The 13,427-nt window shown below is 46.4% G+C and overlaps 1 long non-coding RNA gene across 2 annotated transcripts in view; it reads right to left on the bottom strand.

The window, feature by feature from the left end:
* Window positions 1-1,199: 1,199 nt before the first annotated feature.
* LOC103676985 overlaps window positions 1,200-13,427 on the bottom strand; it is a 37,220-nt gene continuing 24,992 nt past the window's right edge. For both annotated transcript variants that reach the window (XR_572287.2, XR_572286.2), the window contains exons 2-4: window positions 4,946-5,077; window positions 4,433-4,588; window positions 1,200-3,509 (exon numbers count right to left, since the gene is read on the bottom strand). This is a non-coding gene — a long non-coding RNA (uncharacterized LOC103676985). The remainder of the gene's footprint in view (window positions 3,510-4,432; window positions 4,589-4,945; window positions 5,078-13,427) is intronic.

The following is a 13,427-nucleotide window of genomic DNA, read 5'->3' as shown; positions in this document are numbered from 1 at the left end:
AAATGTGACCCCAAGTCCCTTCCACAGAGATGATGGGCAATTGGATAGATCATACTCATAATCGGGCGTCTGCTCCATCCTGATTTTTGTCAGGGTACTTCCCGCACCTCACAGGCCGCACTGTTCTAGCCCCTGTGTTCCTACGGATCTAGAGTCTGCTGTTTCTGTCCTACTCTCGGAGTATAGGAATCACCAGTGACCTGGATGGTCCTGCATCTGGGATCCACTCTCTCTGGCTCGGGTCACCACTAAGGATGGCCTTCATCTCCACAGCACACAACCAAGGAGTGGAGAGCAGCCCCCACTCTCACAAGACCTCTGACTTGTCTTGGGGGGGTGTCTCTCCCTCAATGCGCAGTTGCCTCCAAAGACATGCCTCTTTCCCCTCCCAGCCTAGGGTAGAATTTACTGTAAAGAGTAAAACCCTTTCAGATGGGATCTAAAGGAACCAACTGGGTGGTAGAAACAGAGTTTGCGGACTGGCACTGCATAGAAATCAATTTTGTTCTAATGGGGTCAAAGTAATGTTAAAGATGCAGAGCAGTTTCAACCAAGAATATTTTGTCTTTTCTAGACAATTCTAAAAAGAGAAGGATGGAAACTTCCTCACCATGCAGAACATGGGGACTCGGTTGTTGGGCTCGTCAAGCATTTCCACATCTAAACATTTCATTTTGTTAACCAGCATCTCCAGCTCATACATTCCTTCCGTCCCAACTGTAATTAAGCAAGTGCATTAAATTTTCAGTATCAGCAACAAATGTCCCTCCAGCCCAGAACTTTCTATTATAGTTGCGCACCTTTTCTACTATAGAAAAGATATAACTCAAGTTTATGTGACGCAAATGTTGGCTTTGAGAAAATGAATATGGAAGCAAATCAGGAATTAATCAACAGGAAGCATGGCAGTGGGAAAGAGAACTGGAACTCACAGCTCCTGGGAACTGGAGGGTCACCCCAGGTTGGCAAGCCACTTTCATTTGGGAGCCCGTTATTTCAAAAGACAGTCCATGTCATTGTTGGAACCCTCCGCAGCAACACTGTCCAATAGAACATTCTGCAATAACGGAAATACTCTATGCTATAGAGCTATATTGTGCTTGCTATTAGGCATTTAAAATACGGCTAGTGCAACAGAGAAACGGAATTTAATATTTTATTTAATTTTAATTAATTTAACTTACATTTAAACAGTCAGATGTGGCTAGAGACTACCGTGCTGGACAGCACAACTAGGTGGTCTTTTTCTCTTTTAATATGCCTCACCCACTTGCATAAATGTTCTAAGATAACTTACCAAAAAATCAAGCACGGCATGAAATAAGAAAATTGAGATTTTCTAATGAAAACAATAAAAGAAGAAAGTAATTCTGTAAAAGCGAGCAGAGACATAGATGTCCCCGGACACATGGAAGGAGTTAGTCATTGCCTTTGAAAATTAAATTTATGTCTAAATTTCTAGAGACGAAGGCAAAATGAAAAGTCACGCAAAAGGCAACATTGAAAATTGTAGTTAACAATCGTTTGGCTGCCAGCAAACCTTATTTTCCGGGGGCGGTTGGCTTACCCCTGAAGCCCCACACCCTCACCCACCCCACTTGCTTGGTTATGGCAGAGCCCCTCAGGGTGACACTTAACCAAACTGGCCAATCACAGCTGTTTGCTTGAGAGACCGGACATGGGACATAGGACATGTGATCTCTCCCTGGACAGCTGGTGCATAACTTGGGGTCTGCAGAATGAAAGGCAGAAAGACTGTGGTCGGCACCAAGACAGGAGAAGGCAGCGCGGTGAGGATCGCAGACAGGTTCTGGGCCCACATCTGTTCTCGCACTTACAACTATGTGACATTGGTCACGTGCCCTAACTTCTCCCGGCTTCCTTCTCTGTAAAATGCGAGTGATTTTCATTCAGGTCTCATAGAGCTGTTATAAAAAATAACTGTGAGCCCATGATAAGTGCTTCACAAATATTACTATTTATAATAATATTAGCGGCAGAATCCCGCCAGCATTCAAGTTGCTAGGTTTGTGGCGTTTGCCAAAACCTTAGCAATTGTCAGCCGTTGGGCTCCATGAGATACACTTCTCCCCCATGTTCTTAAAATAGTGTTTCTATTTGGCTTCAGCTAATTTGGGTTGGGTTTCTGGTAACTGTATCCAGCAGAGATGTAACTTGGCTGCCATTTGTTTGAAATTCCAACTTGTTTTCTTCCCTCTGCAGAAAGCCAGGGGTGCCTAACCTTCCGCAGACTCTGACCACAGGTGAGGGGCATGGAGTAGGAGAACTCAGATGGACACAACCTTTAATGGACATATGCTATATTTTTGGTTGCCCAGAACCCATATGCCCTTCTTATTAGGGAATAAACCTTCCAGAATATGCATCTTGGTGGGATACAGGGCCCCACCTCTTTTTACAGGAGCCAGAAGTCACCAAACAATGTTTTCCTTCATCCATTGGCAGCTACCATGTGGATGTGTGACCTGGACTGGGCTCCTTGAATGCTCCCGGTTGGGACTTGGGAAAGAACATAGACATGGCTTGTGGTTGTCATGGTGATGGTGGTATTGATGTCCAGAGCCATGCTGTGGAGGTGGCAATACCAATGGCAATGCGCTGACCAGATCGCTCCTGCCGTGTGACCCTCACAGACTGGCCCCCCTGCCCAGCCTCCCGTTGTCCATGCCCAGTTCTGCAGCCTTCCTGTGTATTCTGCGAGCTGCCCAACATGCTGCCGATGGATTCTTTCTCTGCGTGAACTAGCCAGGAGCGGGGCCTGTGACGTGTAACCAGGAACCTTGCCTTTCCCTTTCCCCTCTTGAGTAATTAAGTGAGCAAAAATGAACACAGCTCGCTCCTGGGCCTTCGCTGCGTCACCATGAACATTACTCTTCCCATCCCTAAGGTGGGCACATTTCTAGTGATTCTCGCACAATCCTGTAGAGCTTGGACTTCCACTTGGCCATGTTAGGCCTGATTATTACGCCATGGCACAGATGTGATGGAAGAGGGCAGAAGGCCCATGCAGGTACCAGGCATGCCACACTGCTTTCAAAGTTACCAGGATCAGCTTTGGGGCTGATGTTTTATTCCTGAGAGAAGAAAATCAGTTGTCTTCAGAATGACTGAATTGATCCAAGTATCTAATTTTCATCTTCTAGTTGAAGTGGATGTGCCAGGACATCTCTGACAGCCATCTTGTCATTTATATTAAGAAATGAGCATTCTCCATTGAGGACGTAATATCATTTCACCTTCTCATATAACGTTCTTCCAGAAAAAATTCAGTTTGACGGTTTATCCACAATATGTTCTTCTCTGACCTTTAGGCAGACAGGGGCACGTATCCCCACGCCCCAGCACGGTTCCTGGAGAAAAGTAGACAGTAAATGTTTGTGGACCAAATGAATAAGGGAGCTAATGCGCTCACGCACACGCAGTGTACCGGCGGAAAATGAGGAGTCAGCTGCTTGCGTTTGCCCTGGAATGACAGACCTTCCATGAGCCTGGTAATGGAGAAAGAAAGAACAGGGCTGATGATCCAGAACATAAACTCATTGCAAAAATATGAGGCTGCTTTGGTCTGTTTGTTTTTCATTGTGAGGAAAATTTACAATTAAGTCCTTCTGTTAAGGTTACAAGCACACCCAGCGGGAGGCTTCGACTCAAGCTGTAGGGCCCTCAGTGACGGGGCAAGTGGCGGTCACATGTGGCGGTGGATATGCTAACACACCCCCGTACAATGAGGCATTCATCTCTGGCATTGGAAGGTTCTATTTCACTCCTCTCTCGTCCTCCATCCAGCTTAGCTCTCCAGGAGCACCTGGAGAAAGAGACTGTTCCATAGCCGGCTCACATCCATTTGGATGGTTTGGCTAATCTCTTAGGGACTACATTCTGACTTCCCCCCATTCTTTATTTCATCCAAAACAAAGGAGGAAAGAAACTGTTTCTGACACCATTTGTTATCTATAGAAGTAAAATTACGTTTTTGTTTCCTTCTGCTTTGACCACATCAGGGGAACACAGCTAGACAGATTTTCATGTATTGCATATTGCCTAACTTAAAACATTGACAAATTTGAAAGATTCAATCTGGGGACCCTAGACTTTCCTTCAAGAGATAGCAGTCATCTGCCAGGATAGCAGACGCGAGCTGTAGGAGGCCAGGGTGACTGCGGTCCAGGAGAGATGGGCTTTGACCCGAAGATAAACCTAGACGTAGCCACACAGGCTGACAGTCTGGGTCACAGAGTTCATTTGCTTGTTGGTTGGTTGGTTGGTTGGTTTGGTTTGGATCACAGGTTTTAAGCTGAGTGGAGCTGCTTTTCATGGGGCAACTGTATCTAGCCCAGTGCTTCTCAAACACAAATAGTGTGGGGATCAGGACTCGGGATCTGGGTGGAGCCTGAGATACTGCTTTTCTTACCAGCTCTGGGGTGTCGTCAGTGCTGGGGGTCCTCAGACCCCACCGGGAGGAAGAGGCTCAGGCTCCAAGGTGAGCAACACAGACTGGTTTACACAGCAGTGGTTGACGGCTTCCCAGAGCAATTTCTCACACAGCAGATATCCCAGTAAAGGAAACCTGGAGCATAGAAGCAAAAAGTATTTTAAGCATTCTCATTCCTCTTTCCCTAAAGCTGTGGCTTTGGAGAAATCTCAACTTTGGCTGCAATTAGAATCACTAGGGGAACTTTAAAATATCGTACCCACTTCAGACCAATGACATCAGCATCTACGGGGTGAGATCGAGGTGCCAGGATTTTAAAGCTTCCCCAGGTGATTCCAGCAGGCAGCAGGAGTTCAGACTGGGTGCCCAAAGCAAACCTTTACCCATGAGTCATTGGAATTAACTGCCCGCTCCCCCCTCCCCGCTCCTTCCCCTGGCCTCCTGTCCTTGCAAGGACACTTACTCCACATGCCTGGGGGCCATGTTCCCCACCTTGGATTTGGGAATGGCAGTCATCGGCTTGTCTCCCAGGAGAGTCCATCACTCCGGCGTCAAAGCATAATGTGCTCTCAGATCTGACACCAACTCTGCCATCTGCCGAGGCGTGGCTCCCAGAGTATGTTTCTACACAACACAAATCCCACAGGAATGCTGATAGGTGCCATTTAAAAGGTTAGCTACTGTGTGTGCTATGCAATATCAGGTACGGGAAGGTTTAAGTCTGGTATTGAATTCACAGGAACAATTAGAGAATAGTTGTGATTAACCGAGTCATAGTGTTAACACACAATAAAATCTAATTTAATTTAAAAATAAAGAATAGTAAGAGAGGGCTACTTAAGGCAAGGAGGTCTTCATGGAGAATGTAGACCCTTCCTTTAAAACCTTCAAGAATGAGTAGGATTTGGATGTGCAAAAGAGTGGACAGAAGAGCATTTGCAGTAGAGGGAACAGCATGAGGCAGAACCTCAGAGCGGGGATGAGTGGGGTGGGATGGGATGTAGAGGGCAGGGAGGGGACTGGCCTGAATACAGTAGTGATGGGAATACTGAGTATAAGCAAATAAAAGAGCTTGCTCATAAGGTGATATCCGATCTTCCCAAAGAGATGATTTTTAAAAAAATTAATAGCCGTCCTGAATGTATAAGCTTGTAAGCACACGGACAAACTAATCAACATCTTAGTGCAATATTTATTAACGTCATACTCTTACTGTCATGGCATGAGTTCTCTGGAACCAGATGCTGAGAGGGAGCTCGGGGTACAAAATGTTTTTTAGAGATTAACTCCCGTGGAAGGAAGGGGGGGGCAGCGGGATTGGGCAGGAAGCCATTAAATTGTGAGATAGGCCTGACAAAAATGCCACCAACCTGCAGGGAGCTGGGGTGTGGGGTAGATGTTGCCTACCAGTTACCCCAGGTAAAGCCAAGTGGCTGGGTCTTTGTCTTTCCACCTTGCTCAGTCCCGGGCTGGGAGCTGCACTGAGAGTGAGCCCTTGGTTGGGGAGCAGTCTTCACAGAGAAGCCCAACAGCCCTGTCAGTTTGGATGTAACTCTCTCCCTAAAGTGAGCAACACAACGCCGTGTCTAATGCACGTGCCATTCTAGAATCTTGTCTCGCACAGTGTACAAATGCTTGTCTCCATTCTCACTTTCATAACCAGGTTTTGAAACACTTCTGATGTATCTTCGTTTGCATCGCTGTCATCACTTAGCGGTTCTGTTTCACGTTGTGCATCACAGCTTACGGAGCACATCATCTTCACAGTCCTCGCACGTGCTGGATATACAGTTTGACATAAATCCACGTGCAAAGTTACTGAACGTCTTAGCCAAGCTGTGATTTACCAGTTCCGTCTCTTTAGGTCAGCTGTTGTTGGTTTTGACCTTCTTTCTATAGTTGTATGCTTGTGATCGCCACAAAGTAACTTCCTACTGTATACTGTATTTTTCTAAATCATCTTTTTAAAAAATCACTTTGAAAATCTTAGAAGTGATGTCATCCTCTCAGAAGTAATTACTAAACCCTGCTAAATTTTTTTGCTTGCATTTTTTTTTATGATTCTAATAGGTAACCTCAGTGAGCATCCCAAACTAGCACTGATGTTCGTCTAATATGTGTCCTCCGGGTAATGATTTTAGTTCCAAATAAAGGAGTTGAGAAAACACCCACATTACAGATGCTCTTTACACACTTTGTAAAGACTTCAATATAAAGTGACTTTTCTCTTTTTTGAGAAAATGCTACTGGGAAGGAAATTGTAATTCATATTTTGAGCATAAATGCTAAGTCTGTCCAGATGATATAAGGCCACGTCACAGAAGCTTTGAAGACCAAGGTGAGTTTAGGTGGAATACCAATGTGGTTATGGAGCAGGGAAGTGACCTGTTAAACATCATCTTAGGAAACTCTGTGCAGCTAAAGAAATTTTCAAGATGTACTTGGGGAAATATTTTGGAAGCACTGATACAAACAGAAGCTAGAATAGCTTGGACTATAGTGATAGCACAGGAAGGGGTGGGATGTGATGGGGGAAGAAGTGAATGGAAAAGCATTTCTAAAGAATTTTTTTTTATTTTAAAAAACAATGAGGAATTAATAACCTTGCAGGCAAGCTGGATATTGCAGAAAGTGAAGAGTCAAACACGGCTTCAAGAACTTGAAAAGAAGGCTTTAAATATGTAATGGGCATATCCTTGAGAAATGACCATGATCACCATTTATTTTTAAAATTTTTTTTTTAGAAAAGCAGACTGTCACAGGCAGCACCTAACGTCGGGATGTGTCTGGAGTCCTGGAAGCTTGACTACCTTACATTCTCCCACAAATGAACCTTGTGAGCTTGTTCGAGGGTTCTAGAAGTGGAGCACAGCTACTTGTTATACCCTTGACTAAAGGACGGTCCTCTTCTAGGAGGGACGGTCGTCCTCTTTGATCAAGAGAGCTTGCGGCTCTAGGAGGGACACATGTCCATGGAGCAGTGAGAGAGGAAAGAGACACTCACCAGCCAGATGAGCCGATTCGGCTCTGGCTATCAGTGGGGCGACGTATGTTGCAGCCAGATCACCCCTACATCCAGCCATTGTGGAACTACAAACTTCTAGTTGATGGATTTCTTGAAGAGGTTCTAGGCTGCAACAGGACACAGTGCCTACCTTCGTGCCTGCTCAGCGGCCCCGACAATTGCTTCTTTGTCAAACACCAAAACCAGATTTTTTTTATCTACTGTCAGCACTGACCGCCCAGAATGAAGTCATCACGATAGTAACTGCAGGAGCCTAAACAGTGTTCCAGCTTCTGCATTTTTAGGGACCACAGAATTGTTGGATGGCTCCCACATTACTACTTTCCAGGGCCAAGTTGTTGTCCTTAACCCTATGGCCATAATGAGGAAAATTTCCTTGGGAAACCCAAGGATAGCACTTTGTTATTCCTCCGATTTCTGTCCTGCTAATCACGTACGTGGGTTATCTCGGTAAACATGATGGGTGTTCCCTAGAAATATAGGTGTTGACTAGTTGGTTGGTTGGTGGGTCGAGACTCAATGGAGAAATCAGGACTGCCTTCTGAGCTGCTCTCCAGAGTCTACTCTGGTGCCTCACTTTCCTTAATGTGCCCGTGAATCACCTGGGGGATCTTGTTACATGCAGACTCGGATCCAGTGGGGCACGGGTGGGGCCTGCGAGCGGGCGTTTTTAACAAGCTTCCGTGATGCCCACGTTTGTGTAGAAAGCTTTTCCCTCTGAAGGCAGCCGTGAGCCACTGGGGACTGACCTCACCGGGGGCGGGGATGTGCATACTGTAGGTCAGCGCAGATCCGCTGCGAATTCAGAGCAGCCAGGAAGCTAGAGGCAGCCAACTTCAGAGCAGACACACATCCCTAAGGCTCACCCGAGAAACTCCAATGACCAGGGTGTGGATAGGACACCGACAGCAAAATTCTAGGCCTCAGAGAAGCCTGAAGAGCAACTGTCAGTCAGTTGCCTCTCAAAGGAGGCCGTGGAGGAGGGGTATCAATTTTGGCAAGAATGAGGACAATTTTATTATGGAGAACTCCGTAATTATGCAGTTAGAGAGCTGTGTGTGGCACATTCCGGAGCCTACACTGCTCCCATAAGGATTCCACTGTTAATTTTAAGAAGAGAAATAGCAGTGCAACTTTCTCAACTCCCACACCATTCACACATTGAATTTGTGTGCCAACTCAAAGCAGACCCACTGGAAATGAAAACAGAGCTAAAGGCAACCCTCAAACTGAAGCTTGTCAAGCTACAGAGACGCACAGGGAAAGGACTTTGTTTTCTTTCTCCCATTTCAAAACAAAATTCTCTCTCTGCCATTTTAAAATTTACATCAGACGTACCTTTGTTACACCAAAAATGCCAGAGCCAAGAAGCCTGGCACAGGGGCCTTCATAGAGTGGGTGCTCGGTGCGTGTTTCTCCATCGCCCCAGTGGTCTTTCATGCCTTCACCAGGGACCTAAGGCAACAGCCTGTCATAGGAGCCCGTGGGGAACCCAAGCAAGTCGGTCTGATACGGTCCCTCCCTCTGGAAATAGGAGCAGTGAGGATGGAGCTGTTAGGTCACAAGAGTACAGGGCAGCGGGACAGCAAAGCTGGGCCTGATTGCTGGCTGCTCCAGCCAAACTCTGTATGGCAGGGGCTTCCAAACTTTCTTGACTGTGACTCTCAGCAAACACGAAACAAGAGCTTTAAGAATCATAGTCTTCCCTGCTATATACAATGTGCTCTATTTTCGAATGACGGTCTCTCTTGGTCCATCATTCAGACAATTCCCCGAGCCACCATTTTTTTCACGGATTTTTTCACAGCAGCTCTTTTGTGATCTCACGATTGTTAAAGTACCATTTCAGTAATTCTTTTTCTTTCATTATTCCCACTCAATGCATTGCTTCTGTTGTTTCCCTTATCAATGAGTTTTATTCTCCTCTTTTAAAATGCGGGGGAGCAACGAGCACAGTGATGAGTGGCATAGAGTCCGGAGCCAGACTCCCCTCCGCCACCGTGTGAGCTCGGGCAGGTTAACTTCTTTGGGGCTCAGTCTTATCATCTGTAAAAGGGTGACAATAGCAAGGTCGCCTCAGAGAGTTGCAAGAATTTAATGTGTTTATACAAAGTCAGAACATTGCAGAACACAGAGTAGGTCACCTGCTCAAACAACTGTCATTGCTCCGTTCTCTCCGCTGAGAAGAGACAGCACTGGGACCAGCCTCTGCTCAAAGCCTCTGCTTCTCAGCACTTATGCACTCAGCCTAGACAGTGCCCTTCCACAACTGCGAACTCGGTCATGCCACGCTTACTCTGCCTTTTTCTGACCAGTGGAGTTAATATTGTCAGTATGTACATTTCTTTTCTTTTGTAACATTTCCAAAATGTATTATTTAACTTAAATGATTGCAGAAGATAATCAAGATTTTACTTGATCACAAATAGTCATCATTAAAAACATCAATTATGACACTAGGCTGTATCACAGTGATACCTCTGGGACCCACAATAAAGTTCTTTTAGCAAGAGATTTCCATGCTCCACTTGCTCCAAAATGTTGCCGGGAGTTTAGGGGCCCAGAAAAATGTGTTTGTTAGAAGAATGAACAAAATCATAAAAGCAAGTAGATCATGTTTGAAGGCCTCTTCAATGAATAAAGTGTATGCAGTTTGGTGGATCTGTTTAAGGACATTGATTCTCGCTGATCTGGGGACACTGGTTTCAACTATGTTCCAGATAATTGCTGATACCCAAAAAGTCATCTCAATAGGTGAGATATCATTACATACCGTTCTCCTGGTATTTCATGTATGTGTGCAACCTCTTTCCCCACCTGATTCTGACCAGAGTGCAGAGACTATGTTTTTAATTTCACTCATTCATTCATTGACTCTTTCGACAAAAAAAATGACCAAGCACCCAAGGTGCAGGGTGCTGGAAATAATGACAAGCACGTAAATGGGACTTTATAGTTGTCAAAGCACTTTCAGGTAAATCACTTCATTTGTTCCTCTAAATATCTCTAACAGACAAGTGATCCTATTTCTGTTTTACAGACCCCCCCCAAAAAAAACGTTGGGGGGGGCACCTGGGTGGCACAGCGGTTGGGCGCCTGCCTTCGGCTCAGGGCGTGATCCCGGCGTTATGGGATCGAGCCCCACATCGGGCTCCTCTGCTGGGAGCCTGCTCTTCCTCTCCCACTCCCCTTGCTTGTGTTCCCTCTCTCGCTGGCTGTCTCTATCTCTGTCAAATAAATAAATAAAATCTTAAAAAAAAAAAGAAGTTGGGGGAAAATAATGCACAAGAAAGAGTAAAAGGAAAAGAAAGGATTAACTGACCAAAAGTCTTTTTTAAAAGATTTTATTTCTAAGTAACTTCTACACCCAACATGGGACTCAAACTCACAACCCTGAGATCAAGAGTCGCAGGGCTCTTGAGCCAACCAGGCTCCCCCTGACCAAAAGTCTTGAACATCCTATCCATGTTGGTGTTTACAGAAGGGCAGCCCCCCGAGGAGCATGGGCCTTGCTCCCTGAACTTACTTGGTGCTTTGCCCAGCCCAGCGCTGCATGTGAAGAGTCATTTAATAAGCACTTTGGAGGAAGATAATTTTGAAGCTGGTGAGCTTTCAGGTCATCTCTAGGGAAGGGGGAAAGGATGGTAATGAATTCCAGGAGCCAGAGTAAAGGAGAGGATTAACAACACTGGCCCAGATCCTGGGGGATGGGGTGGCGGGATAACAGGCGAGACTTGAAAGAAGGTAATGAGGTTGAGGTTAATTTCAGTCTGGGGGAGAAGACAGCCCGACAAAGAGGACGTGGCCCCAGTGAAGACATCAGAGCACAGAGAGCAGAGACTTGGGATCCAAGGGCCGTTTCCAGGATGTTACAAACTGGCCTCAAGAAAAAGGAAACACTATTTTCTGTGCTTTCACCAACAACTTCCAGCCAGCAAAGTGGTTCCAGATTTCTGGCAGCCTTTTAAATTAGCCCAAATTCAAAGCAGAAACTGCCCTAGATTCCTGTTTCTCAACATTTCCCTTTTCTGTTGCACTAGGCAGCTCCAGATACTCCTTCCGGATGATCTCGTGGGTGCTCAAAGATTGCGGCTTCACAGATCGACTCCTCTGTGAAGCCGCATTCTTACTGAGCGTGTGCGTGCTTGCCAGGGTGAGGGGCAGTGCGCTGAGCACCGACAGCCTCACAGAGAGCAGGCTTGGCTGGCAGCAAGCACCGCACGCTGGTTTCCGGCAGCATGCTCGTGATAATGCCCTGTGTATATGTGGTGAAAGAGTTTATACCTGAGTGGGAAGTAGGATCAGATAGGTAGGGCAGGGCCACATCACAAAAAGCCTAAAGAGGGAGGAGTTTAAGTCAGAAGATTTCATTACAGTCTGGTGGCATGGTAGGTGCCCCAATCCGTGGAAGGCATGCATGCAGAAATGATTTTAAATGAACATACTGACATCCTTGTAGAAATTTTCCAAGATTAGGGAAGGGTAGAGGTCTACTCTTTTCCTGAAGACAGTGACTTTTGACTCCCTGAACTATGATGACTTGGACACAGAGGAGGAGAAGCTGAAAGACAACAGTGCTTGGTACAGAATAATGGGCGCACCCTACTAACAGCAGAATAGCGGGGAAATGATGAGTGAGAGAGGAAAGATGTCTATGGCCAGGTTCTCCTCCCACCCAAGCAGGGTCCCAGGAAGGGTAACTACAGAGAACAGAAAGACTGGGGAAGCAGGTACACACACACACACACACACACACACACACACACACACACACACACACGGCATCCCTGCACAGGCTTTCTGCAGGGGGTAGTCTGTACTGACTACCGCATCTCAAATAGTCTGTTTCCTGTGCCTTCCTAACCCTAAAAACCTTTCTAGGGTATCTTGTGTATCTTTTTTTCTTTAAGATTTTATTTATTTATTTGACAGAGAGCGCACAAGCAGGGGGAGCGGGAGGCAGAGGGAGAGGGAGAAGCAGGCTCCCCGCTGAGCAGGGAGCCTGACGCAGGGCTGGATCCCAGGACCCTGAGATCATGACCTGAGCCGAAGGCAGACACTTAACGGACTGAGCCCCCCAGGCGCCCCAGGGTATCTTGTGTATCTTGACAGTGTCAAAGACATAGAACACGTAGAGACCCGCACGGTGAGGGGTAAATGGGATGGTTTCAGAATCTTAAGCGGGGAAGCCTTTCAGATGAAGAGGGTGCCAGTTCACAGAGAATGCTTCCAACAGCCTTCGGCAGAGATCCCGTTGGAATGCTTCTGGGATGGAACCGTGGGCATCTTAGAGTTCGCTCCTATCCCTCCACCCGCCCTGTCTCTGTACACACCATGGCCCCACATGTATCTGACCCTCAGACCTGTCCTAAGGCGACTGCCAACCCTTTGTGTACTGGCCCAACCTTTAACAATTTGAACATAGTAACAAGAGAAAACCTATTGGGCCAAGGTCTCGTCTTCATGAACAAGAAGTCCTCCCGTGAGCACCAGCAAGGGGTCGTCCGTGAGGGACGTGGGGAGTCAGAGCAGTTAAACAGCAAGGCGTTTCTTCACTAGTCCTTCTTTTTCTCACAGTGTGAGACTCAAGCTGGGCCTTTCCACCAGGGCCCTATGCTTTTGTGTTTTCTTCATGCCACCTGATCGAACCATCATTTAACACTGGCTAAGCCTGCGGCTTCTCGGGAGTGCACACTTAGCTGTTATCAGTTGGGTTGCACTTCCTTTGGCCAATATAAAGCACAGAGTTTCCAGTAGAGACTTTTAGATATATTTACTGGGTTCAAATTCCAGATCCATTACTCTGTCCAAGTTTTATTGACTTGAGGACCTAGGCAGACATCCTGGAGTCATCGACCTCACAAGCCCACGCTTTGTTAAAGGGAGTTCTGAGGGCTGGGTGGAATGGAGGCAGGAAGGAGTGGCAACGGCAGACTGAGCCAGGCTCTT

This window comes from Ursus maritimus, unplaced genomic scaffold (genome assembly GCF_017311325.1).
Source record: "Ursus maritimus isolate PB19 unplaced genomic scaffold, ASM1731132v1 scaffold_13, whole genome shotgun sequence".
Taxonomy (NCBI): Eukaryota; Metazoa; Chordata; class Mammalia; order Carnivora; family Ursidae; genus Ursus; species Ursus maritimus.
The sequence above is the reverse complement of the archived record's forward strand: the minus strand, read 5'-3'. Positions and strand labels throughout refer to the sequence as shown.